At 43.3% G+C, this 23297-nt stretch overlaps 1 non-coding gene across 1 annotated transcript; it reads right to left on the bottom strand.

Moving 5' to 3' along the window:
* Window positions 1-13363: 13363 nt before the first annotated feature.
* LOC120254252 lies at window positions 13364-13470 on the bottom strand. Its single transcript, XR_005534559.1, has one exon. It is a non-coding gene; the product is annotated as a small nucleolar RNA R71 (small nucleolar RNA).
* Window positions 13471-23297: the final 9827 nt, after the last annotated feature.

Here is a 23297-nt window from a genome sequence, read left to right as displayed (position 1 = left end):
CACTCACACGGTCGCGTGGAATTTCCACGCCGTGCAGTACAAGATTTCACGCTGGGGGTGTGGAATTTCCACACCCCCATGTGGCTTATAAGAACATGAGGGGTCACTTTTCATTATCTTCATCACTTATACCCTTCATGTTCCACTTCTCCATCTTCAAGAATCCAAACTTTTGAGCACAAAACTAAGTTCTTCAACTCCTTTGAGATTTAAAAGTGTTTTGCCGGCAATTGCATCAAGTTTCCTTCACCAATTTGCACCGGTAAGCTTCATCTTCTCCCATTTTCTCCATGCTCTTATTTTGCCAATCCATGAAGTTTTCTTGGTTTATAAGTGTTGTTTTTCATGAAAAATTATGTAGAAACACTTTAGAATGTATGGATCGAAAACTTTTGGAAGCGTTGGAGCCCAATCATGGCTTCTTGGCCATGGTTAGGCGCCCACGCGGGCGTGTGGCCGGCCCACACGCCCGCGTGGGCAAGGCCAGCCGTTTGGCCGCGCTCCCACGCGGGCGCGCGGCCAGCCCACGCGCCCGCTGCGGGCTGGCCACCGATCGGTTGTAGCGTCCCACGCGGCGCGCTGCCAGCCCACGCGCCGCTGCGGCTGGCCAGCCAGCGCGGTTGGCCCACGCGGCCGCGTGGCGCCCTGGCCGAGACCAGAACGCGCCCACGCGGGCGCGTGGCTTCCCCACACGCCCGCGTGGGCTGGAAAAGCACCCAATAAGGCCAGAAAAGTGCTTGGCTTGCCCTCCACGCCCGCGTGGAGCCCTGTACTCATCAAATTCATGTTTAACTGACTTCCTTTGAAGCTTTATTTGCAGGCATGACAACAAGGACCGAAAAACTTGTTCCGAAATGCTTTGGTTTCATACGGTTAACCTTGGATGAGAACATTCTTTTGGCACACCGGCAACACTGTAAGACTGCACGACGATGCTTGAGGCGTCCCCACTCATGACTCTTTAGATTTCTTTTACTTTTTGTTCTCATTTTTTTAGTTTTCTTTATTTTATCGCTTAGATCGTAGTTATCTTTTGTGCGAGTTTGTACTTCATTTGTTTTTACTAATAAGAACTCGTATGTCTTTTTCTTTTTTTGTTGAGCTTCACTGAACCCCTTATATACGTGCAGATGGCCTTGAGAGTGATGTTGATGGTGATTTAGTCATAGACACGATCATGTGCGTTGTCCCATGGTTGTGTGAGCTTCACAACCTATACAACACGCCCTTGAGTTGGACTTCACCAAACGTTTAATGAGGAGTTCAGGGGAGTATTGTTTTAATTGCATTCCCACACACATTATGCTTCCATTGTTATTATTTTTATTGTGCTTGCATGCGTACATTGAGGACAATGTACATCTTAAGTGTGGGGGAGGGTTCACCTTATACATGACTTTTAGTTGTGTTTTCATGAGTATGCTCTTGTTGCCAATGAAGGTTCACCTTAGGGTTTAGAGTTTAATTCTTAGTTTTTGGAGGTTGTAAACATTAGAATTTATCATGCTCTTGTTTTCATCCAATTTCATTGAATATTTTTGTCCGATTGCTCTTTGTGCACTTCTCTCACTCATTAGACCTATGAAGACTCTAGTTCATTATGTTTGGGACTTTAGTATGCTAGTTTTATTTATTAAAAATCAGAAAAATCAGAAAAATTGAAAAAATTTTGGAAATTGTTTGTTGTTTGTACATAGGGGGTGGAAAGAGCTACCACTCATGATGTATGTAGCTACTCTCATAAGTCGGATACTTGTTATGCCCTAATGAGAGAAAGAGCTATCTCATGGGTTGTGTGAAAGCTACCATCCTTGGTAGAAAGAGCTACCACCTCGGAAGTGTGAAAGCCACTCGGGAGGCATCTTGGGAAAGGGCTACCTTAGGGGTTGTGTGAAGCTACTACCTGTTCTTTCTGTTTATTAATAAGTCCCATGTTAATAAGAACTTGGTAGTGGACATAGTGTTGAAATGAGTTGAGTTTTTCACACACACACACGCATTCGGATTTTATCACATTCAATTTTTATTGGATTGTTTGCTAGAGCATTGATTGTTTTGTCTAGTGTTTGATTCTCTCCATGACTGTAGAATTTTATTCTTGTACTCATTTGGTGAACCTAAGGCCAAGCACTTCTCTTTTCTTTCCATGAGTTTAATGTTTAATTTTGCTTGAGGACAAGCAAAGACTTAAGTGTGGGGGAGTTTGATAAGTGCTTGAGTAGACATATTTTTATATATGTTTTACATGCACTGAGCATCATTTTTACTATGGTTTATGTCTCATATTGTGTATTTGGTGTTCTTTTATGCATATAGGTTGTGAATGACTTGAAGAGTAAAAAGGAAGCAAAGATGGGCTATAAAGACATAATGTTGGGAGTTCTTGTTCAATTCAAGGACCAAGACACGAGAGGAGTTGATAAACATGGAGATGTGTGCCAACTTCCAAGAAGATTCAAGTCAATTCACTAGTTGGAAGGGCACAAAGGCAGCCACATCATCATTTTCCTTCTCTTTGTGAAGATTGCAAGACCTCTCAAAGATACGTCGATGAAGAAAAGTTTTATAGCCTACCACATGGACGTGTGCCCGGACATGTGGCCTCAAGAGAAGATTGTTTATCATCGCGTTTGTGGAAATCACTGTAGCGAAAAGCGTGCAGCGTAGATGCACCATGAGCAGTAGCATCGCTCACGCGCCCGCGCAGAAATTCCGCGCGACCGCGTGAGAAATTCTCGCAGCCCACGCGGCGCGTGGAAAAATCCACGCGGCGCGTGGGGGGCACGTGATCGACGCTGCCAGAGGCCTATAAATAGCCGCTTTTGCCCTATTCTTTCTCATCTTTTGTGCGGCTCTTGAGGGGTGAGACGGCTAGGGGTTTGGAGAGGAGGTCTTTGCGGCTTTGGAGGCGCTTCGTCACCAACTTTGATCGATTCCTCCTCCGTCATAGCATCAAGGAAGCCACCGGTGAACCTAGCTCGGAGTGGGTCCTTCAAGACGTCGAAGCTCTCCATCAAGGCCATCAGCTCATATATAAGGGGGTTTATTTCTATGGTTTTTAATGTACTTTCATTCATTGATGGTGTGTTTTTGTATGTTGCTCCATGGAGAGCTAAAACCCTAGAGGGTATTTGGGCTTTAGGAACCCTAGGATTCTCATCTTTTGTGGATTTGCTTAGTGTTTCTATTTAATCCGAGTTTGATTAAGTTTTAATCTTGTATTCTCATTGCTTGTTTGTTTAATTAATCCTTGTGGTTGATTGGATTTGCATGATTTGTTGCCTTGGTGGGAGAGAGATCTCCATTAGGGTTAGAACCTCAAGATTGAAGAGGGTTGAGAGGGTGAATCATGAGATAGTGAAGTATCCCCTTTCCCCTCCGATTGGTGTGTTCTATCTCCATTCCCTAAGCTCTATGCAACCATATTTGGTGGGAGGCGTGAGATTGCTCGATTTCTCCGCCGGGACCTTGTAGGGGGTTAGGATCCTTCACCGGGAATTAGGGTTGGATCAATCTTTAGGAATTGGATACACAATTTGGAATCCCTAGAGTGCTTTGCGGTCATATGTGGTGTGAGGTGTTGAGATTGAGCGATTTCTCCACCGGGACCTCGTAGGGGACTAGTATCGGTGATCTAGAGATAGACCCGATTATGTTTGGATTTCCACGACTTAAATTACTCATCATAGAAACACTTTGCTTATCCGGTACCTAATACCTGAATCCTAGGGGGAGCAATGCCCGAATACCCCACTTTTACTGATTGAGATTCTTCTTCCATTTTACCCTTGCATATTTGTCTCCGGTGTTCATCTCTTCGCACATTAGATCACCACACTATCCCATTATCATTAGGCTAGATAGCGAGAAGAAGTTAGTACTAGTAGCCCCTGTTCCTGTGGATTCGACTCACCCGACTCACCGGGTATTTATTACTTCGACACCCGTGCACTTGCGGTACACACACGCATATTCGGACGTGTCAATCACTGCTCAGGAATGGCCCACTAGACAGTTCTTGGGAAGTGTATATGCGATCCTATACAAGAGAAAAGAGGGAAATAGATTAATTCAAGACTAAGAATTGCATAGAAAGTTAAATGAATGATAAAAAAAATAAAGAAATATTCACAAAAATGAACAGTAAAAACAAACTAGATCACCAGAATCCTAATTTGAATGATAAAAAAAATAAAGAAATATTCACAAAAATGAACAGTAAAAACAAACTAGATCACCAGAATCCTAATTTTCCTAAAAGTTACCACTCCCGAGTAACGGCGCTAAAAACTTGATATACTCTCCGCAAGTGCACAGATCATTATAAGTAATACACTGGTACCCCGTGAGGGGTAGGATTGTTAAATAATGTGGATTAGACTTCTAGTACTAACTGATCCTTTAATGCCTAGGATATCCAAATGGGTGATAAAGAGATTAATTACTAAACAAAGAAGATGAACTAAAGGATGGAGGAACCTGGTAGACTAGGGATGAGTTTTGATAACAAGAGAGCAATACCTGGGGATGATTATTATGTGCTCGAGATACTAACCTGAGTCTAATGCCTACCAAGGTACATTCTAAGATCCTTGTGGGTACTCAAAAGGTCAGTTGCATCTACGGCTCTCAAATATACTAGGCTTTACTAGTGTAACTATGAGCTTCATACATGCCAAGTTTTTCAACTACACTAGGTAATCAAAACTATAATAATACACACACGCTGAGTTTTACACAATCAACTACAGCACTCAATCATGCCAAGTTATGCAACACATTAAATAACACAAGAACACTTTAGAACTCTATAGGTATTAGAAACAAGTAGTCAAAGTATAAGAAACAATATAGTTCAGAATCTCTAGACATCGTGGAACGGTTAGCCCCTAATGAATTCATACATAATTGAGAGTAGAAGATAAATGCAACCAAGAAAGAAAACATGACTTCCCCTTTTTACAAAGATTTCTTAAATTGTACATCAAGAACTCCATGGAATGGGCAAACTTCACTTCTTTAGTTTCTCTGATTAAACCTTGATCCCCTTAGCTCATGTGGTAATACCTAATCATCATCCTCTTGAGGGATTCACCGCTGAGAAGAAGTCCCTGAATAAAAGTGATAAGTGCTTGTGTGTTAAGAATGCGAAGTGTTCTTTCCTTATGATGAGCATTACTTTTATCCCAACTTGTGCATTTTTAGAAAGATCTTCACCAATGATGACTTTGATTGCAGAAGAGTTGCGATCTACGGCAAAAACGTGTGCCCGTTTATGTTGCCTTGATGAAAAGTATGGAATTGGGAGTGTTTTAGGCGGATCACAGTAGTAGTTACTTGTTCACAGCCGGCTGAAAATCAGGTTTCCAGAGAATCCACATGGGCGTGTGGAAATTCCCCACGCCCATGTGAAAATTCCACAGACCCGTGTGGAGAAACCACAGGGGCGTGTGGATGCCCGATTCCAGCCCTATTTAAGAAGTGATTCAACCGATTTTTGGACGATCCTTCCATCTTTTTTCCCATCTTTTATCCAACTTTTGAGAGGCCGGGGCTAGGTTTAAGAGAGGCTTTGGTAAGGCTTTTCGAGTGATTTACGGCTTCGGTACCATGTTTCTCTTAGAAGATAGTTATTGGGGGAGCTTTCATTGGCATCGATCTGGCGAGGTGTGCACTAAGCTTGACAAAGGGACCTTTGGAGAGAACGAGGCAACTCCACAAGACCATCAACACGAATACCGAGGGGGCTTTACTATAGATTGCATGTTTTTACTTTTGATTTCGTTATTGATTGTATCTTGCTCCATGGAGAGCTAAAACCCTTAGTGAGTACTGACAACGCCCCTTGGGTATGTCTCTCAAGTGTACCATGTTTGTCAAGTAAAAAAATCTAACTGAGTGGGTACCATATCCACTGTGAGTTGGTAATAAAAATACTTTAATTGTTTCTTAACCAAGTGAAAGATGAATAATAGTTTTGTTAACAAAATGTAATGTAAACAAGAATAAAAGAGACAAGAAAGAGAAGCACAAGTAAGGGAGAGGTAAGGCAATCAATATAAATGGGGTACTCAGATATTGTTCCGTCTAGGATGATCAGTTCAAGTGCAAAACCCTCTATTATGCTTCCTAACTAATGCATTAATGAGTAGTTGAGATCTTTCAATACATGGTCCCAAATCTAAGGTCAACCATGCCTGACTCTATACATGTCGCGGAGAAGAAATTGAACAATTACAACACCTCATACTTGTATAGAACACAATGAGTTCTAGAGATTCCACGTGATAAATCCTTTTCCTAGATGTAGACCTAACCCATTGTTCTAGGTGGAAGGTCCATAGTCATAATTAAGCCCTAGGTGCTAAAATCACTACAACGTTTCACTCTGTTGCCCTTGCAACTAAACTCCACCGGAAGGTCATCCCTTAGCCCATTCACTCTACTATGACAGCAAATAACTAGAGGAAATGGTGGTAGAATAAATCACGCCGGAGGGGAAAGGGGACGCTCCGCTACTTTTCGACTCACCCTCTCAACCCTCTCTAATCTATCTTTGTCTAACTCTCGTGGTATATCACTCACTCACAAGGGTTACCAACAAGAATTCTCAACCCTAGTGTCACTCTAAGGGAGTATTCATTTAATCAAACATTCTAGATTGGAACTCAATTAAAGCATCAATTAATGAAAGCATTATAAAAGGTTTAATGAAATAAATACATCCTAGGATTCACAAATCCAAGTAACCACTAGGGGGTTTGGCTCTCTTTGGAGCTAGTTACAATCAACAATGAAATCCAATGTAAAAGCAAGCAATCCATAGAAAACCCCCTCGATAGTCATGACGATGGTCTTGTGGAGAAGCCTCGACCCTTCCAAAGGTCCTTTTGTCTGGCCTAGGATACACCGCACCAGATCGATGCCGGCGAAAGCTCTCCCACTAACATTCTTCCAAATGGAGCACGATGTCAAAGCCGTAGAACATCTCCAAATCCATTGCCAATACTTCTCAAAACCTAGCTGTAGCCCTCTTTCAAGATGGGGAAAAGATGGATAAAAGAATCCTAAAATCGGGACTGAAATCGGCCTTAAATAGGGCTTGAAATGGGCATCCACATGCCCCTGTGGAATCTCCACACGGGCCTGTGGAAATTCCACACGGGAGTGGATAATGTCCACATGCTCGTATGGATTCTCTGAACTTCATTTTTTCGGCCAGCTGTGAACAGAATCTGCTACAATAACAGCCCGTAACACTCTTGAATCCATGTTTTCATCGTGGTAATATAAACGGGCACATGTTTACATTGTAGATTGCCTTGCTTCTTCAATAAACGGCTTCATTGTTGAAGATTTTGCTATCAATGCACGACCCAGGATTCTCGAATGTGACTACCTTTGTGTCCCTCCAAATCATTGTGCTAACTTGAATACAAGAAGGTTGGCACACATTCTTACATCTTGAACCCGACTTATGACTTCACCTTTGAACCTTCTCAAGATTTCCTCCAAATAGTGCATTCACGACCTACATTGGCTTCTTTCTTTAACATTATGCTTCACAACACTATATGCATGAAAGTAATATAAATGCACACATATTAGCGCTAAAACCTAATAAACGTAATGCTCATCATAAGGAAAGAATATTTCGCATTCTTAACAGAAAGCACTTATTAGGTACTTGGATTTTGTGAACCCTAGGATGTATTTATTTCATTAACCTTTTATTATGCTTACCTTAATTGATGTCTTTAATTGAGTTCCCATCTTGAATGCTTGTTAAATGATTTCTCCCATAGAGTGACACTAGGGTTGAGAGTCTACATTGGTAATCCTTGTGAGTGAGTGACACATAATAAGGGTTAGACAAAGCAAGATTGGAAAGGGTCGAGAGGTTGAGTCGATAGATAGCTGAGCATCCCCTTTACCCTCCAGTGTGATTTATCCTACCTCCACATTCCAAGGTTTTTTTGTGGTCACAATAGAGTGAAGGGTTAAGGGATGAACTCCATAGGGGCTTAGTTGTGTGAGCAACAGAGTGAAGCATTGAAGTGAGTTTAACATCTTATGCTTAATTGTAACTAGGGGTCTTTTGCCTGGACCAGAGGGTCAGATCTACATATAGGAATTGGGTTTATCACTTGGAATCCCTAGAGCTTCTTGCAACTTTACACAGTGTGAGGTGTTGAGACTAAGAGATTTCTCCGGCTGGACATAGTATAGAGTTAGTCACAGTTGACCTTAGGTTTGGGACCGTGTATTTAAGGATCTCCATGACTCATTAAACATCAGTTAGGAAGAATAATAATTGGTTTCACACTTGAAGAAATAATCCTAGGAGGAACAATATCCGAGTACTCCACTTTTGTTGATTGTCTTTCCTCTCATTTATTTGTTCCTCTCTTTCTTATTTTCTTTAGTTTGTTTGCATTAATCTTTATCCACACCATCATTGTTTCATTTCCACTTAGTTAAGTAGCAATTTTGTTGTTTCTATTCTTTATTCACTGTGGATACGATACCCCACTCACCTGGGATTTATTACTTCAATAAACCTGTGCACTTGCAGGTCACACGCAAGGAGCGTTGTCATGTTTTTAGCGTTGTTGCTGGGGAGTAGGCGTTTAGAGATACTTTACACCTTGCTATTTTATCTATTCATCATTCATTCTATTTCACATTTTTTTATTCTATCATTGTTCTTATTTTTCTTTTCTTTTTGGTTACAGCTCCAGGTTGAGAATAATATACTTATAAGAAGATCCTGAGCTTTAGCATACACTTATAAGAAGGGGAAAAGAACTTGTACAGGAACCTTCAATTCGAGCTGAAGTAGAAGGTCAAGGGTCGGATAATATGGCAGAATAGAATGAGCTATAGAGAACACTTTCTAACTATGCCAGACCTTCAGTTTTGGGCACACAATCAAGTATTGTGCGACCTCCAATCACAGCTCCAAACTTTGAGCTGAAACCAGCATTTATCTAAATGTCTCAACAGTCAGCGCAGTTCAATGGTTTGGCCGATTAGGATCCGAACAATCATATTTAGAGCTTCTTGGAAGTTTGTGATATGTTAAAGATTAATGGAATGTCGGATTATGCTATCAGATTGAGGGCTTTCCCATTCTCTCTCAAAGGAAAAGCCAAGCAGTGGCTTCATTTATTGCAAAAGTCTTCCATCACGATTTGGAATGAAATGGCCAAAGCCTTTCTTGCGAGATACTTTCCCCCGGGAAAGTCAGCAAGGCTTTGCAATGAGATATCCTCATTCATACAGATGGAGCTCGAATCATTGTTTGAGACATGGGAGTGAATCAATGAACTCTTGCGGAAGTGTCCACCACACGGTTTTCCCAATTGGATGATCATTCAAACTTTTTACAATGGCTTGAATCCAAGTACAAGACAGCTTATAGATGCTGCCGTAGGAGATACAATGGGGAACAAGACCTCTGATGAAGCCCTGTAATTGGTAGAGGAAATGGCCATGAATAGCTACCAGTAGAACGCATGGGAAAAGAAGAAAGTAGCCGGACTCCACGAAATCGATGCAGTCACTTCCTTCGCGGCCCAAGTGGTATCATTGAGCAAGAAACAAGACCTTCTAACTTCTAACAGATTGGTGGCCATCACTACTTACATAGGTTGTGGGGGAGGACATGCTCTAACTGATTACCTTATTTCTATTGGTGATGCATCTTCAGTTGAGCAAGTCAATTTTGTGGGTCATTGACACGTCCGAATATGCATGTAAACCGCAAGTGCATGGGTGTCGAACTAATAATTACCCCGGTGAGTGGGTAGTTGAATCCACAGGGAATGGAAGTATTAGTATTGACCACTTCTTAGTTATTTAGTTGAAATCAATGGATGTGATGAAATGAACTAATTGCAAGAGAATTAATAAGCAAGCAAACAAGCAAGAAAATAAGTAAAGGAGATCTCAATCAATAAAGATGAGGTACTCGGACAATGCTCCCTCTAGGGTCTAACATGAAGCTCATGATTCAGTAAATGCTTCTAAACCGAGTCTAATGAGTCAAGGTAATCCAAGAACAACCAGCCCTTACCTCCAAGCCACCGGTACTAGTCCCCTACAAGGTCCCGGCCGAGAAATCGCTTAATCTCAACACCTCACACCGTATATGACCGCAATACGCTCTAGGGACACCTAAGAGTCAAACCGATTCCTAAAGATAAATCCAACCCTAATTCCCGGCGAAGGATCTCAAACCCCCTACAAGATCCCGGTGGAGAAATCTCTCAATCTCACGCCTCACACACAATATGGTTGCATAGAGTTTCGGGAATACGGAGATAGGAAACACTCAATCGAAAGGGAAAGGGGACACTCTACTATCTCATGACTCATCCTCTCAACCCTATTTAACCTTGAAGTTCTAACTATAATGGAGACCTCTCTCACATCAAAGTAATAAATCATGCGAATCCAATCAACCATAAGGATTAATTAAACAAGCAAGCAATGGGAATACAAGATTAAAACTCAAATCAACTAGGATTTAATAGAAACATAAAGCAAATCATTACAAAAACATAGATCCTAGAGTTCACATGCCCAAATACCTACTAAGGTTTAGACCTCCATGGAGCAAGTTACAAAAAAATGATTATTACAATGAAAAGCAATGAAAACCATGAAGTAAAACCCCCTTAAATTCGTGATGATGGCCTTGATGGGTCACCCAATGTCTTGAAGAATCCTTCTCCGAAGCTAGGTCACCAAAGTTGGTGATGGATGCCCCCCAATATCGCCAAAGACCTCCTCCAAAGCCCTAGCCGCCTTGCCTTCAAAGTGCTCACGAAAACCCTTGCCAAAGGTCTCTCAAAAATAGGGTAAACAGCCTATTTAAAGCCCAAAACCACGCCTGTCACGTGTCCTCATTCGCCCGTGTGAATTTTCCACGCGGGCGCGTGGGCTGCAGGAATTTCCACGCGGGCGCGTGAACAGTTGATAAGTGCTTGTGTGATATGAATGCGAAGCATTCTTTCCTTATGCTGAGCATTACTTTTCTAGGGTTTTTACACTACCATGTGTGTTTTCATGTTACTTTCGTGCAGGTAGGGTTGTGAGGCCGATTATGTAGGAAAGAAGCCAGTGTGGATCATAATGCACCGATTTTGGGGGAAATCTTGCTGAAGTTCAAACGCAAAGACATAGATCAGGTGTGAGATGCTAAAGTGTGTGCCAACCTCCTCGTATTCGAGTTGGTACATCCATTTGGAGGGGCACAAGGGCAGCCAAGCTCGAGCATTCCGACTTATGGACATAGAACAAGAGCTCCACCAACTTGTCTATCATTGAAGAAGCAAGTGATCCACGATGTGAACGTGTGCCCGTTTCCATCACCTCAATGAAAGTATGGACTCGGGAAGTATTTTAGGCCAGGTACTGTAGTGAAAGTACTATAGCAGTGTTATTCACAGCCAGCCGAGAAAACAGGAATTCCGAGAATCCACATGGGCATGTGGAAATTATACACGGCCGTGTGAAAATTCCACACGGGCGTGTGAAAAATCCACAGGCCCGTGTGGTCGCCCGATTCCAGCCCTATTTAAAGCCGATTCAGCCCCGATTTCAGCATTCTCTTCTCCATCTTTTCCCCAACTTGAGAGAGGGTTTCGACTAGGGTTTTGAGAGGTATTGGCTAAGGTTTTGGAGAGGTTCTACGGCTCTGACATCATCATTCCCTAGGAAGAAGGTTGGTAGGGGAGCTTCCGTTGAGGCGTATCCTATACCGGATGAGGGAATCCTTGGATGATGAGTAGAGGACTTTCCACAAGACCATCGACATGACTATCGAGGGGGTTTCTCTATGGATTCATTGCTTTTACATTCAATTTCTTTGATTATACTTAGCTCCATGGAGAGCTAAACCCCTAGTGGGTACTTGGGTATTTGTGAACCCTAGGATGTATTTGTTTCATTGAATCTCTTTATTATGCTTTCAATAAATTGATGTTTGTTGTGAGTTCCAACCTTGAATGCTTGATTGTATGAACATTTCCCCAGAGTGACACTAGGGTTGAGAGTTTTTGTTGGTAACCTTGTGCGTGAGTAACACACCACTAGCGTTAGACAAAGCTAGGTTGGAGATGGTTGAGAGGATGAGTCTAGAGGTACAGGAGCATCCCCTTTCCCCTTTGACGTGATAGATTCTACCTCCGTTCCTCTAGTTCTTTGCGGCCATAATAGAATGAATGGTCTAAGGGATGACCCCCCGCTGGGGCTTAGTTGCGCGTGCAACGGAGTGAAGCGTTGAGGTGATCTTACTATCTAGGGCTTAATTGTGGTTAGGGACCTTCCACCCGGACCAAAGGGTTAGGTCTATAATTAGGAAGAGATTTATCACTTGGAATCCCTAGAGCTCATTGCAACTCTATTCGAGTGTGAGGTTGAGAGGTTATCTAATCTCTCCTGCAGGACATGTATAGAGTTAGGCATAGTTGACCTTAGATTTGGGCTATGTATTTAAGGATTTCCACGACTCACCATTGCACTGATTAGGAAGCATAATAGAGGGTTCTTGCACTTGAAACAATTATCCTAGGCGGAGCATTATCCAAGTACACCATCTTTATCGATTGCCTTTCCTCCTCCTTTGCTCGTGCTCTCTTACTTGTTGTTTTTACTTTTGAGAATTGAATGATTGTCACACTTATCACTATTGATCTTTCACATAGCTAAGAAGAGGATTAAGTGTTTTTATTCCCTACTACCTCGGGATTCGATACCCGTTCATCCTGGATTATTACTTCGACAAACCCGTGCACTTGCGGAATATACGCAAGGGGACCTTGTCAAGTTTTTGGCGCCGTTGCTGAGGAGTAGGCGTTTAGAGATACTTTGCACTTGGTTTTCATACATTCTATTTTATATCTTCTTATTCTATCATCGTTCTGATTTCTTTTTCTTTCTTTTTGGGTGCAACTACAGGTTATGACCCATGGGAATCCCTCAATATTGATTGAAGGAGATCCTGAGCTTCAACGTACACATAGAAGAAAAGGGAAAGAGCCTGTGCAGGAACAGTCTAATTTAGCTAATTTGGAAGTGGAAGCCGGCATTCATCCACAAGTTGCAGCAATCCGCACAGTTCAATGGTTTGGCCGATGAGGATCCAAACAGTCATATAGAGAGTTTTCTCGAGGTATGTGATATGCTGAAGATAAACGGAGTGACGGATGATGCCATCAAGTTGAGAGCCTTCCCATTTTCCCTAAAGGGGAGAGCGAAGCAGTGGCTACACTCATTACCTAGAGCATCGATTACCACATGGGAGGAGATGGTAGAAGCTTTTCTTGCCCGTTATTTCCCTCCTGAAAAATCAGCAAAGCTTAGGAATGAGATCTCATCCTTTGTTCAGTTGGAATTGGAGTCTCTATTCGAGACATGGGAAAGGTTCAAGGAACTCCTGAGAAAGTGCCCGCAACATGGATTTCCGGAGTGGATGATTGTTCAAACCTTTTACAACAGTTTGAATCCAAGTACAAGGAAACTCTTGGATGAGACAGCAGGAGGTAACTTAGGTAGCAAGACCCCAGATGAGGTCCATCAGTTAATTGAAGAAATGGGGCTAAACAGCTACCAATGGAATGCTAGGGAGAAGAAAAAGGTGGCGGTCTCCATGAAATAGATGCGGTAACTTCATTGGCGGCTCAAGTGGAAAATTTGAGTAAGAAGTTAGATCTTCTAATTTCAAATAGAGTGGCGGCCGTGACTAATTACACTGGGTGTGGTGGAGGACATGCTCCCTCTGATTGGCCGATCTCTATCGGTGATGTTTCTTTGATGGAGAATGTTGATTTTGTAGGTAATGGCATGAGACCTCAAGGAAACCCATATAGCAATACCTACAATTTGGGTTGGAAGAATCATCCTAATTTCTCATGGAGTAATCAGGGTCCACAAAAGGCCATGGGGCCACCGGGTTTCCAACAACAACAACAAGCACCTTAGGTGGAAAACAGAGTCTCATGTTTTGAAACCCGAATGAATGACTTAGAAAAGCACTTGACTAGATTTGTGCAATCTGCAAATACAAGGTTTGAATCAGCCGAGGCTACACTTCACAACCACACCGCCTCTTTGCATAACCTTGAAAATCAGGTGGGGCAAATTGCGAAGTCTCTTTCTGAAAGGTCACATGGAAGCTTGCCGAGCAATACAGAAAACAACCCTAGAGAGCATGTGAAGGCGATCACTTTGAGAAGTGGTCGTGAGGTAGAAGGTAGGCTTCTGAGTGAGAAGCCAAAAGAACACGCACCCGAGGTTATAGAGGTAGAAAAGGGGACAAGCAAAGAGAAAGAGGTGGCACCCCCACCTTTCAAGCCAAGAATACTTTATCCCTCTAGATTGAAAAATGACCAAGGGGATGAACAGTATAAGAAGTTCCTGAGTTTGTTCAAACAACTCCACATCAATATTCCTTTTGTTGAGGCATTGGCCCAAATGCCTAAGTATGCAAAGTTCTTGAAAGACTTATTGACTAACAAGAGGAAGTTGGAGGAAAGCGCTTCAGTGATTTTGTATGCTTCATGCTCGGCGGTATTGCAAAAGAATATGCCGAACATGAAGAAAGACCCGAGAAGCTTCATCATTCCGTGTAATATTGGCAATCTAGGTGAGGAAATGGCATTGGCGGACTCAAGGGCTAGTATCAATGTCATGCCATACACTTTCTTTCAAAAGCTAGGCTTGGGTGAGCCTAGGCCTACTCGGATGACTTTGCAACTAGCGGACCGAACAGTACGACATCCGAGTGGCATCATTGAAGACGTGCTTATCAAGGTGGACAAGTACATTTTTTCGGTTGACTTTGTAGTACTAGACGTCAATGAGGATGCGGATGTACCTTTGATGCTTGGGATACCGTTTTTGAGGACTTCCAAAGCATTGATTGCTATGGACGGCAGAGAGCTCACATTGAGAGTTGGAGATGACAAGCTCACATACTGCCTTGCTGAAGCCATGCGGCATTCTCTTGATTTTGATGATACGTTATACTTTCTAGACACTACTGATGAGATTGTTGATGAATACATGCAGGAAATGTTCAATCCGGATCCGTATGAAGGTTTGTTCGACCAAGAGGAGGGACATGAAGATGTAATGATGCTTGGATCAACAGAAAAAGTACCATCTACCTCGGGGATCCTGAAGAAGGTGCTTCGGAAAATGAAGAGGGCTAGGAGACGCCACTGGAAACACTCCAAGGCTGTTGGAGACGTCCGTGAACGGAAGGAGTTGGATGAATCATTGCTAGGTGGTCCGAAGCCTGATAATACACACTTTATTTTCAATAGATTGTGCTCATCATGCTTTCAAGTCATGGGTAAGAGGGCAACCTTAATCTATGAACCCCCGTGAGGTAAGACAAGGTACGTCAAGCTTAGCGACGTTAAACAGGCGCTTCTTGAGAGGCAACCCAAGTGTTTACTATTTTTCTTAGCTGAATAATGTAGTGTTTTGCATGAATAAATTATGTAGTGTTAGTGTCTTGATTTATAGATGCTTGTGCTGGGATTTTATTGTGGGTTTTTAAAGTCATCGTGTGTTTTCATGTGGAATTGGCGAAGTTTGGTCATTTGAGCTCTATTTCATGTTTTTCACTGGTAAAATTTGCATAATAGGGCAGGCTCTGAGTGTGTAAACATGTTGAGAGTTTTTCTGCAGAGCCTGTAGGTTTTTCTAAGGCATCCAGTGAAAATGCTCGGGCGTGTGGAATTTCCACACGCCCGTGTATATGTATTGCGAGCTCATCCAGAGAAGGCATAGGGGCGTGTGGCTGCCCCTGTGAACGACCATGCAACTATCACATGCCCGTGGGTAATTTCTGCACGGGCGTGTGAATTCTTACAGAGTTGGGCGGATTATCCCGAGAGCACAGAGGGTGCGTGGACTCGCCCCTGTGGGTGACCTTGTGAACCACAAACGGGCGTGGGTAATTTCCACACGCCCGTGCGAAATTCTGCAGAGGAGTTCTCTCCATCCCGAGAAGACACATGGGCGTGTGGCTGCCCCTGTGATGTGGGCATGTTAATGTCCACATCCATGCTGAATTTCTGCACGGGCATGTAGAACACTTGAAAATTTTCTCGGATGTTGAGGGAAGCCACAGGGGCGTGCCGCTGCCCTTGTGGGTCAGGGGCGCGGGCGTGGGTATTTTTCGCACGCCCGTGCGAGAGCAGTCAGAGTCGAAGGAGTGTTTTCCGAGAGCGCACAGGGGCGTGTGTACGGTCCTGTGGCTCTCTTGTAATGAGGTGCACGGGCGTGGGCAATTTCCACAAGCCCATGTGGATGCATAGAACGCCAAGGGGCGTGAGTTCTTTTCAAAGAAAACTAGTTTCTCTCCTTCTTCACGTCCTCTATTCATCTGAAAACATTCTCACATCATTCTCCAACTTCATAGCGCCGATTTGGTAGGATTTTTGCGAGGTTTTCCGGCCGGTTCTTCATTTTCTCATCCCATCTCGTCGGTAAGACCTATTTATCATTTTCTTTGCCAATTCATGGTTTCTATCGATTAATTTAGTGAAAAATGCTTTGTCTCTTCAATTCGAAAGATTATTTGTGTTTTAGAACGAAGTAGAAGTGATTTCACAGTGCGTTATTGGATTTTTAATGCACGGCTGTGCGGGTTTCATGCCCCGTGGATCCACACGGGCGTGTGGAAATTCCACACGACCGTGTGGATTTCTGCAGCATTGGCTAATCAACCTGTTTGATCGATTGTATTTTAAATTTTGCAGACTATGGCACCTTGGTCAAAGAAACAGATTGATAAAAGGCCGCGTGATTCATCTTCCGAGCCTGAGGACATGAGTTTCACTATTCCTGAGCAACAGATTCGTTTTGAGAGGTTGTCGAGAATTCGGTTTGGACAAACTCTATTCCTAGATATGAGCATACTGAGAGATCTATAGCAGGGAGATGAGTTTGTAGATGAGGTCAAGGATCTCGTATCAGTAGGTTGTTGGAGGTGGTTATTGAGAATTAAAGAGCCAGCCATCCGAGAGCTCGCACTGGAGGTATTATCATCATTTGAGTTTGATAGATCCTACGCGAGCTTCCACTATGTTGACACTATTCAGTTCAGAGTATTTGGACACCACCATAGTTTGAGCATCACTCAGTTTTCTGTTCTGCTCAGCTTGTATGAGGAGGCATTCACAGATACGGAGGAGTACGCTCAGTTACCGACTGATTACCCTGAAGCCTTGACCCCGCAGAGAGCTTACAGAGTGCTATGTGGTCAGGGCCAGTGCGAGCTGGGTGTGTCGAAGGCCACGTGCCTTTCCCGACCTCCATACAGATATTTACATGCCATCATGAGTAGGTCAGTGAATGGCCGTGGTGATAGCACTGGCGTTCTGAGCCGACAGGAACTTCTGTACTTGCACTCGATGGTGCAGCGCGTACCAATTCACTTAGGACACATCATGGCAGAGTACATAGACATCAGGGGCATTATGCTAGACTGGGAGTGATCTTTTCAGGTCCTTACATCACGACATTAGTATTGGGCATGGGTCTCTTGGACGTGATTCACGGGTCCGAGAAGACAAGTATACCTGTTCCCCTGAGCCTAGAGACGATGAGGTTGATGGGCATGGTCCGCAAGGTTCGGACATGGGTTTTTGCTTTAGTTCTACCAGCTCAAGAGATAGCCGAGGATGAGAGTGATGAAACTGGGGCACCTCAGCCCGCTCCTGAGCCTCAGGCAGCACCGATGGAGACCGAGGCACCTCCAGTGTCAGAGGAAGCACCCCCCGTGCGCATGTTTTCACCATCTCGAGCTCATGATTGCTTTAAGAGGCTCGAGAGTGCTTTGGGGGTGATATGGACAGAGGTCGTTGAGGTCCGAGCAGAGATTTCAGAGATCAGGGTAGCACAAGCTGTTCAGTACACAGAGTTCATGGCACGTTTCGACGTATTACAGCAGATCTTATAGCGAGACATCGCCTCCTCATTTGTCTTGCGACCGAGAACTTCTCAGCCCCCCTCGGAATCTCTTGCACCTCCATCGCATACCACAGCACTGGTGGACCCACCATGTGAGCCCGACACTTGACTTTACTTTATTTTACCTTTATGCACTTTATTTTTAGATTTGTTCACTCAGGAAGGATTCTCCTTCTGGGTTTATTTTCATTTTGCATCTCGAGTTGTATTCATTGCTTTATCTTTTATATACTTGAGTTATTTTTGTTTTATTGAGCTTCACTGAACCCCCTCGTGTATGCGTGCAGATGGTCTTGTCATCTTGGGAATTGAGACTTTGTCATGGGCACGGCCAAAGTGCTTTGGCACTTGGCCGTGTGAGCTTCACAACCCGTCAGAACATTACTCCCAAGGACTTAGCTCCATCAAACGCGACACTAGGAGTCAAGGGAGTATTGTTTTGATTACTTCTTCCACGTATATTCTTCATTAATATATATTTTGAGTGAGCTTGAATGTGTACGTTGAGGACAATGTACAACTTAAGTGTGGGGGGGAGTTTCATAGTGCACACATCCTTTTTATTGTTCTTGATTGATATACATGCTCACATAGCCAATGGTGGTTCACCTTAGTTATAATGATTGTATTCTTGAGTTTAGGAGCAATTTTAATATTGAATGTTTTCATGCTCTAGTTCTTGCTTGAATTTCTAGGAATTTTTACCCGATTTACACTCAATGCACTACTCACTCTTTAAACTCTATTGGAAACTCATGTTAGATGTTAAAGGGACTAGTTATAGTTGTTTCTTGTGTTAAATTTTAAAAAAAAAATTAGTTTTATTGTTTATTTGTGTTTGTTGGGTGAAAAGAGCTTCCACCTATGAAGTATGAAGCTACTCTCACAAGTCGGATACTAATTATGCCCTAATGAGAGAAAGAGCTATCTCATAGGATGAGTGAAAGCTACCACTCGGGTAGAAAGAGCTACCACCTCGAAAGTGTGAAAGCCACCTTAGCGGCCGCTTTGGAGAGGGCTACCTTAGAGGATGTGGGAAGCTACTACCATCTTTGAAATTGTTGTCACTTTTGTAGATAAATAAGTCCCTTGTACTTAGAACTTTGAGGAGTATACCTTGGGTTGTTTTGAGTGAGTTCACACACGTACACGATTTTGGGTTTGTTGTCCTTTTTTATTCAAGTTTTTAGCTAGACCTTTGATTTTTTGTGTTTAATGTTGAAATTTTCCTTACTTGTAGAATGTTGTTTCTGTACACTTTGGTGAACCTAAGGCCAAGTACTTCCAATATTTCCTTCATCTATGCACAGAATGTTTAATTTTTGCTTAAGGACAAGCAAAAGCTTAAGTGTGGGGGAGTTTGATAAGTGCTTGTATGATATGAATGTGAAGCATTCTTTCCTTATGTTGAGCATTAATTTTCTCTGGTTTTTACACTAACATCTGTGTTTTCATGTTACTTTCGTGCAGGTAGGGTTGTGAGGTCGATTATGAAGGAAAGAAGCCAATGTGGATCATAATGCACCGATTTTGGAGGAAATCTTGCCAAAGTTCAAACGCGAAGACATAGGTCGGGTGTGAGATGCTAGAGTGTGTACAAACCTCCTCGTATTCGAGTTGGCACATCCATTTGGAGGGGCACAAGGGCAGTCACACTCGAGCATTCAGACCTATGTACATAGAACAAGAGCTCCACCAACTTGTCTATCATTGAAGAAGCAAGTGATTCACGACGTGAACGTGTGCCCATTTGCGTCACCTCGATGAAAGTATGGACTCGGGAAGTATTTTAGGCCAGGTACTGTAGCGGAACACTTTAGCGAAAGTGTTGTAGTAGCACTATTCACAATAGGCTGAGAAAACAGGAATTCAAAGAATCCACACGGGCATGTGGAAATTATACACGGCCGTGTGGAAATTCCAGATGGGCGTGTGGAAATTCCCGATTCCAGCCCTATTTAAAGCTGATTCAGCCCCGATTTCAGCATTCTTTTCTCCATCTTTTCACCAACTTGAGAGAGGATTTTGGCTAAGGTTTTGACAGGTATTGGCTAAGGTTTTGGGGAGGTTCTACGGCTCCGACATCATCATTCCTTAGGAAGAAGGTTGGTAGGGAAGCTTCCGTCAGGGCGTATCTTATACCGGACAAGGGAATCCTTGGATGACGAGTAGAGGACTTTCCACAAGACCATCGACATGACTATCAAGGGGGTTTCTCTATGGATTCATTGCTTTTACATTCTATTTCTTTGATTATACTTACCTCCATGGAGAGCTAAACCCCTAGTGGGTACTTGGGTATTTGTGAACCCTAGGATGTATTTGTTTCATTGAATCTTTTTATTATGCTTTCAATTAATTGATGTTTGTTGTGAGTTCAAACCTTGAATGCTTGATTGTATGAACATTTCCCCTAGAGTGACAGTAGGGTTGAGAGTTCTTGTTGGTAACCTTGTGAGCGAGTGACACACCAGGAGTGTCAGACAAAGCTAGGTTGGAGAAGGTTGAGAGGGTGAGTCGAGAGGTAGAGGAGCGTCCCCTTTCCCTTACGGTGTGATAGATTCTACCTCCGTTCCTCGAGTTCTTTGCGGCCATAATAGAGTGAATGGTCGAGAGGTAGAGGAGCGTCCCCTTTCCCTTACGGTGTGATAGATTCTACCCAGATGATGATTCTACTAGTGTATATCTGGCCGAGCCTGTACGTCTCACAATGCCCATCAAACGGAGAGTAGCCAAACCCATTGGTGCCGGACTACTGACTCTCTCCTCGCCTCTGACCGAGCGGATAAGACCCATCTTGAACATAAGACGAGTGATATAGGGTCCTGCAAACAATGCTCCCATCGCAAATATTTACTCTGATGATGAAAGTAGTCAGCTACCACATATCCTAAGTGGAGAGGGACCCCATGGACCATGGAGTGGAGGTACAAAAGATCTGTCCTGCGAAGTGAACCAGTACCATCCCCCTGACCTATCACGGACCTGCTAAGAACAGCATGGATGTACATGTGCGCCGGTCAAGTAAGCAATGAGGCCTTAGACTGGCTTGCAGAATACTGATGACCACCGTATAGATCATGGAAGACCTGACAAAGAGTGAGATTATAAGGATAATCGGTGAGGAGCTCAGTGTACCGTAGCAGGTACTGTTCACAGCCGGCCGAGAAATCAGAGAAACAGAGAATCCGCACGGGCGTGTGAAATCCTCCACGCCCGTGTGGAAATTCCGCACGGGCTCATGTAGCGTCCACGCCCGTGGAGTTGCCCGATTCCATCCCTATTTAAAGTCGATTCAGCCCCGATTTTGGTATTCTTTTCTCCATCTTTTCCCCAACTTGTGAGAGGGCTTCGGCTAGGGTTTTGAGGGGTATTGGCCAAGGTTTTGGAGAGGTTCTATGGCTCTGACATCGCCATTCCTGAGGAAGAAGGTTGGTAGGAGAGCTTTCGTCGAGCCGTATATAATACCGGACTAGGAATCTTTAGACGACGAGTAGAGGACTCTCCGCAAGACCATCGACATGACCATCGAGGGGGTTTCTTTATGGATTCATTACTTTTACATTCGATTTATTTTATTGTAGTTAGCTCCATGGAGAGCTAAACCCCTAGTGGGTACTTGGGTGATTGTGAACCCTAGGATATATTCGTTTCATTGAACTTCTTTATTATGCTTTTAATAAATTGATGTTTATTGTGAGTTCCAACCTTGAATGCTTGATTGTATGAACATTTCCCCTAGAGTGACACTATGGTTGAGAGTTCTTGTTGGTAACCTTGTGAGTGAGTGACACACCATGAGCGTTAGACAGAGCTAGGTTGGAGAGGGTTGAGAGGGTGACTCGAGAGGTAGAGGAGCATTCCCTTTCCCCTCCGACGTGATAGATTCTACCTCCATTCCTTGAGTTCTTTGCGGCCATAATAGAGTGAATGGTCTAAGGGATGAACCTCCGCTGGGACCTAGTTGCGCGTGCAATGGAGTGAAGCGTTGAGGGGATCTCAGTATCTAGGGCTTAATTGTGGCTAGGGACCTTCCGCCTGGACCAAAGGGTTAGGTCTATAATTAGGAAGCGATTTATCACTTGGAATCCCTAGTGCTCATTGCAACTTTATTCGAGTGTGAGGTTGAGAGGTTATTTAAGCTCTCATCCGGGACATGAATAGAGTTAGGCATAGTTGACAATAGATTTGGGACTATGTATGTAAGGATTTCCACGGCTCACCATTGCATTGATTAGGAAGCATAAGAGAGAGTTCTTGCACTTGAAGCGATTATCCTAGGTGAAGCATCATCCGAGTACCCCATCTTTATCGATTGCCTTACCTCCTCCTTACTTTTGCTTTCTTATTTGTTGCTTTTAATTGTTGAGAATTGAATTATTGTCACACTTATCATTGTTGATATTCCACATAGTTAAGAATCAAATTAAGTGTTTTTACTCCCTACTCCCTGTGGATTCGACCCCGCTCTCCGGGGATTATTACTTCGTCAAACCCGTGCACTTGCGAGGTATATGCAAGGGGACCTTGTCACTCTCCCAACCATAATTTCTGAAACAATGTGTACGGCATGAAATTAATACTATCTCCCGAATCGGCCAAAGCTTTTTCTTCCCCCAAACCTCCGATTGCACAAGGTATGATAAAGCATCCCGGATCTTTCATTTTGTTTGCCAGATTCTTCTAAAGCATTGCCGAATGATAAGTGCTTGTGCAATATGAATGCGAAGCATTCTTTCCTTATGTTGAGCATTACCTTTCTCGGGTTTTACACTAATATGTGTGTTTTTATGTTATTTTTATGCAGGTTGGGTTGTGAAACCAATTATGAAGGAAAGAAGCTAATGTGGATCACAATGCACCGATTTTGGAGGAAATCTTGCTAAGGTTCAAATGTGAAGATATAAGTCAGGTGCGAGATGCTAAAGTGTGTGCCAACCTCCCCGTATTTGAGTTAGCACAACCATTTGGAGGGGCACAAGGGTGGTCACACTCAAGCATTCCGACTTATGCACACAGAACAAGATCTCCATCAACTTATCCATCATTGAAGAAGCAAAGCGATCAACAGCATAAACGTGCGCCCGTTTATGTTACCTCGATGAAAAGTGGATTCAGGAGTATTTTTGGCAGAGTACTACAGGAGGTTACTATAGAAATCACCTTAGAAGTTACTATTCATAGCCGGCCGAGAAAACAGGAATTCAGAGAATCCACACGGCCGTGTGGAAATTATACACGCCCGTGTGGAAATTCCACATGGGCGTGTGAAAAATCCACAGGCCCATGTGGTCGCCCGATTC

The sequence above is a fragment of the Dioscorea cayenensis genome, unplaced genomic scaffold (assembly GCF_009730915.1).
Source record: "Dioscorea cayenensis subsp. rotundata cultivar TDr96_F1 unplaced genomic scaffold, TDr96_F1_v2_PseudoChromosome.rev07_lg8_w22 25.fasta BLBR01000397.1, whole genome shotgun sequence".
NCBI lineage: Eukaryota > Viridiplantae > Streptophyta > Magnoliopsida > Dioscoreales > Dioscoreaceae > Dioscorea > Dioscorea cayenensis.
Note: the sequence above shows the minus strand (reverse complement) of the source record. Positions and strands in the feature narration are given on the sequence as shown.